Here is a 6,026-nt window from a genome sequence, read left to right as displayed (position 1 = left end):
AAGTTGCTTGATGACTTCATAGAATTACTAAATTCAGGAAATGCCAGTGGCATTGAGTGCTAGATTCTCTAGCTTAACATTATTAATTACCTAGGGAGTACTAGATTCTCTAGCCCAACATTACAATTTACCTAGGAAGACTGAGTGTGGTCAATTACTACTTGTCGAGAATAATTCTAGGTCTGCAGTGAATTCAATAGTTTGGTCGCTGTGACTTGTATTTGTTTGAGTACGGACCATTGGTTTTCACTGAGAGCTATGAAACACCTCGGCGAGTATCAATTGCACTACATTCAATCTGAGTTTATTACTCAGCTGCGTTTCTCCTTTTAGCTTGCTGCTGGAGAATTGATTTACTGCTGACTAATTTATTATTGTTGGCAGGTTTAGGCTTGTTCACATTCAGAACTTTACCAGTAAGTAAGTAGCCACCTGCAGATTGGAGGATATTCATTCCCAATCGTTTAACATGTCCAGTTATGAACTGGTAATAGTAGTCGGCTCCTACTAGTACATCTACATGGTTAAGGCGGTCAGACGTTAACTTGTTGTCAGCCAAATTAATTTCACGTTCCTGCAGGAAGTGGGCTGTGTACCCCAGACCCTTAATGTTTAAGTCTAAAGGTATTTGATCTACAACAATGGCTTGGACAGCCTTGGCATGACTACCTAGTCGTACCAGCGGTTGAACTACTGAGTATTCATGGGTTCCTCGATTTATCATGAACCCTGACAAGTTTAATTTTACCTGTCCTATTGGTTGTAAATTAAGTGCCTCTGCTGCCCTTTGAGTAATGAAAGTTCTCTGGGAACCTTGATCAAATAGTCCACGTATGGTGATCTTGGATCCTCTGTTCTTCACTTGAAGTTGGGCAGTAGGCAAAGCAGCATCCACTTGAGATGCTTGTGAAGTTACGCTGTACACATCTCGCACCCTGCAGCACTGTACTGGTGTAGATTCTCTACGTCCTATTCTAGGATTGATATAATTAGTCCTAACTAATTTGCACAGTGCAGCATGATGCTTGCCCCTTCTACACCTATTGCAGGTGTTCAGTGGGGTGTCACAGCTGTTAACATTATGTGGTTTGAGACACCTAGTACATTTGTGTAACTGTTTGAGTCGTCTGACTCTTGTGTCTCTATGAGGATAATTAGTACATTTGTACAGAGAATGTTTTTGATTGCAAAACAAGCACATTCCCCATCCTACAGATCGTTTAGGGGTTACCGATTTAGGTAAAACAGTATTTGCAGGTTGTGATGGTTTTGCTGCTTGCATTTGCTTGTTATTTATTCTCTTGGGAGTACTTGGTGTACTCTGGGGAACCATTAACAGGCTCTTGGGAGTGCTCTTTGGACTATTAGATCTCTTAGGAACACCTGTGGGACTCTTAGGCCTCACTGATGAATCAGTGTTTGACTGATTCTGGTTACATGGATTATTAGCAGTGCTCTTTGGACTATTAGGTCTCTTAGGAGCACCTGTGGGACTCTTAGGCCTCACTGATGAATCAGTGTTTGACTGATTTTGGTTACATTGATTATTAGCACCTTTGTTACCTAGTGACGGTGTCACTTTAGGAGTTTCAGGTAAGGAAACTGATGTAGGTGCAGTTTTGGTGCATTCAGATTTAGCATTAATTGATTGCTCATATTACGCAAACCTGTAAATATATCCTGCATGGACAGGGTATTACCATTCTGGCATACATATAATTTATTAAGTGTGTCACCAGACAATTTTCTTTGGATGATAATTTTAGTAATCCACTCAGTAGTTGGGTGATCCACCTCTTTACTGAAAGAATTTATCAGTGACTCAAGCTGGAAACTAAAAGCTTGTAAAGAGTCAACTGATTGTTCTGGTGAAGATAAATTTAATAATTGGTGCACAAGGCTTATAATAGTCTTCTCATTGTTAGCACTTACTTTGGAAGGCTGTTGTGAACAATTGTGCCCATTACTTGTGTTGCTTAAGGCTTCTTGTTTAGCCTCAGCTTTGATTACAGCTTCGACTGCTGCTGCAGCATTAGCTTTATCATTTTCTGGTTCAGATCCACTGATTATTGCAGCTTCACTTGTTTCATCTGCAGCTTCACTTGTTTCTCTGGGTTCTGGTGATAAGCTAGTTAATTCAGTAGCCTTATGTATTGAACTTATAGAATCCAGGGAACATTGAGAAGAGTGGTCTGAAAATTGGTCAGACTCAGTAAACAAATCATCACATGAAGCTGTATTAGATGAGAGGTTAGAAAATGAAGGTTGAACTTCAGTTGTTGATCCTGTATAGTGATCAGTATTGATTAGAGGATTCTCCTCGTCTTGAGGTAGCTCAAGTATTTCATCTGAGCTGAGTGTTAACTCGGATACAGGTCTATTAATGATCTGATCTATCTACTCGGGAATATCTAGTCTCGCGAGCACCTTATCATATTGGTCTAACCTGGTTTGAACGCTACGTTCATAGTTATCGATCTCAGATTCTGTTAGACATAAGTCGTCTGTGACAGTATGATCGGCCTGGAGTAAATTCCTGCGGGACTCGATTACAGTCTTGATATAATCATATTTTTTGTTAGCGCTCCTTATGGAACTTGCTATTCTGTAGACGTAATCTGGGTCAGTTTCTACACAGTTGTCACATTTGATAAACTGTTTTCCTAGTTGAAGTTGAAGAGCTGTCAAGAATCTTGCATTCCTTTCTAGAGGATTCATTCTTGCGGTAAATTAAGCCTGATATTGCTTATGTAGCTAATGGTATAGCTATGGTGTCTGCTCCTTGATGTAGAGCAGGTATAAGTATTGACAGCCTGATATTTCTTGAGGCTGGTTGTAATTTACCTCATTTAGAGGTTAGCTACCTACCTAATAATAAGCAACTAAGATTTGAGTGGTACCTTGGTCTCACTACAGGTGTTCCTCAGCTTAGCTCTTCTAAATCAGCCTCGGATGGGTAGTTGACTTACAGTAACACTCAAAGACATACATAGAAATATGCGATAAAATAATTACACAATAAATGGTTAATCCCACCCTTGATAGGGTCAGCACAAAAGAATAATATATGTGTCACTAACTAGCTCAAGCCTAGTCGTGAGAATTTCTACTTAAGAAACTACAACTATATTTAGTCTGTGCTTGTGCCAAATTCAGCTCAATCACAGCCTAAATTGCTACCTAATAAAGGTTGGCAAAGATTATATTATGGTGCAGTAATGTGCAAATAATTGTGCTGTTTTTTTTTTTTGGGATTTTATAGTTTATATACACTTGTATAATTATGTGTATAAGAAATTAAATGAACACAAGAGAATTAATTGTGTTTGGCAAGTATTCTACTGCCGTAAATATTATCTAACTTCTGAATGTACTCCTAATTGTGGAATAAAATGTTATCAGGGTTAGTAATGATTAACTAGTATGAGATCAGTAATTTATATTAGTATACTAGATCCCTAAATGTTAATGATCCACCGACTTGAGTGAATCAGTAATTATAACATGGATTCAGGCTATAATGGACAGTCTGCTGACAGCCATATATTGAAACATTGGTATAGCCTAAATGGTTAACACTTAATTGGTGTTAGTGATTAATATAAGGTTATGAGCTGTTGCTCCTGGTGACCTAAAGATTCTACTTCAGTATGAAGTGTAGGTCTAAATGTTGTGGGTAATTGGCTATGACCCACTAAAGCTACCTGATACATGAGGTGAAAGTAGCAATATGTTAGTGTGATCTAGACTAACTGATGTGTTACACTGTTAGTTGACACAATTAATTAAATAGTTACTCTAGCTTATATCACACAAGGATTAGTTATTAATGATTAATATTTTAATTATAAATTTAATGTCTATCCGGTTCGATAAGGACCATAATGTGGGACATTTGGGGCTTGAATCTAATTATTTAAATATTAATGTAGTAAATTAAATTACGAAGGACCACCCGCTTTTATAGTAAAGAGGGAAACTGAGAAATTATGATCATTAGATAATTCCAAGATGAAACCAGTAACTATGGATAAAATACTAGAGAATATGATCATAGAAATAATTAATGGGCTGTATAATTAAATGAATCAAACCCTCAAACACCTACATTGGGGGGTTATTGCTGGAACTCAGTACGTCTAGGAACTAGTGTGGTTCGTTCACTAATCCAAGATATAATAATCTAATCCTATGAATTATTATGAAACCAATGTCATTACCTTTAATGGGAACATAGATTATGAGTATAATAATGATAATCACAATAAACACAAGTCAATCCAAAAAGAGTTCTGCATGTAAATAATTCCAGATAATTAATAAAGGAAAACAAAGGAATCTTAGCTTAATGACGATTCCTTTGTGTAAGTCACGATGCTTCCTCTGACTCTCCTGGGCTCGGCTGGCTGACGAGTGGAATGGATTAACATGGGAGAATTCTTCTCACGTGCTGCAAAACAAATATTTACAGTAGCAACTAATTAAACTGAATCTCTATGTTCAAGAAATTAATGTTAATAGGAGATAATGGGTAATAACCTGTGGTTTGGTGTTGGTATACGTCGTCACGACAAATCACCCAGCTACGATTCTACACCTTATATGATGCATCAAATAAGGATAAGATACTTAGCTAATAAGTGCACTGTATAAGTTTTAAGATTGCCGAAATTCGCGCCCTAGGCTCTGGCTTCACCTATCCTGGATAATGGCGCGCTTCACTAGCCGGTCACGTGTAGTCAAGAACCAGATTAAAAAGGTTCCTTATATTACACTGACACCAGTTGAAGATATTGTCTGGAAGGTGGTTCACGCCTCACAGTGGTGACTTTCTTCTGAGGATGGATAACGTTTACCCTGATGACTGGGTAATGGCGTCTCCTCGTGAGCACGACGCAAACAGGTCCGCTCGAGAGCGTATGCACACGTGTACTGGCGTGCCCTCCTTACCCACGCCGCGTCTCGCGTTCATTAGACAAATTATTGTCATGAATATTAGTATTTCTCGCATTTGTGCTTGAAATGTTGGAGACAGGACGGGTTTATTATTTAGAAGAGGGAAATATTATTATTTGCCAGTTTCGTGATAGTAAACATATATGGGAGAGGAATTAATGTCTCTCCATGGCATTCACTTGTGACGTTAATTTTTATTACTAGATAACTGCTATGACTCTAACGCTCTATTCGGCTTTTAGTTGGAAGTCAATTTATCTGTAATTAATTGTCACACAGAACGCCTTGGTTATAGAGAATCGAATTCAATTCTCAGATACATTGGATATAATGTGTCTATTGTAATGAAATCTGACGCAATACTGGCGTCGGGTGACGTGAGAATTCTAGCTTATTGCACAGATGAAATTATTAGTACATGTGAATTCTACGTGGTGTTAATTTTACTTACTACAATAATCAGCAGAGTTAGTAATAATTAATGAGAATACAACAGTGTTGTATTCGGTGTTGGAAATTTTCAACACTAGGTATGGTGAGGACCGTGATGCTGGTGGTGTGGACCTGGAATGGTGAGGACCGTGATGCTGGTGGTGTAGACCTGTTATAGGGAGGACAATGATGCTGGTGGTGTGTGGACCTGGTATGGTGAGGACCATGATGTTGATGGTGAGGACCATGATGCTGGTGGTTGTGTGGGCCTGATATGGTAAGGACCGTGATGCTTATAATTTGGACCTGGTATGGTGAGGACCGTGATGCAGGTGGTGTGGCTCTGGTATGGTGAGGACCGTGATGCTGGCGGTGTGGACCTGGTATAGTGAGGCCCATGATGCTGGTGGTGTGGACCTGGTATGATGATACCATGATGCTGGTTGTGTTGACGTTGTATGGCGAGGGCCATGATGCAGATGGTGGTGTGGACCTGGTATGGTGAAGACCATGATATGGTACAGGTATGGTGAGGACCATGATGCTGGTCGTGGTGTGGACCTGTTATGGTGAGGACCGTGATGCTGGTGGTGGTGTGGACCTGGTATGGTGAGGACCATGATGCAGGTGGTGTGGAC

Source organism: Procambarus clarkii, chromosome 32 (assembly GCF_040958095.1).
Source record: "Procambarus clarkii isolate CNS0578487 chromosome 32, FALCON_Pclarkii_2.0, whole genome shotgun sequence".
In the NCBI taxonomy this organism is placed as follows: domain Eukaryota; kingdom Metazoa; phylum Arthropoda; class Malacostraca; order Decapoda; family Cambaridae; genus Procambarus; species Procambarus clarkii.
Note: the sequence above shows the minus strand (reverse complement) of the source record.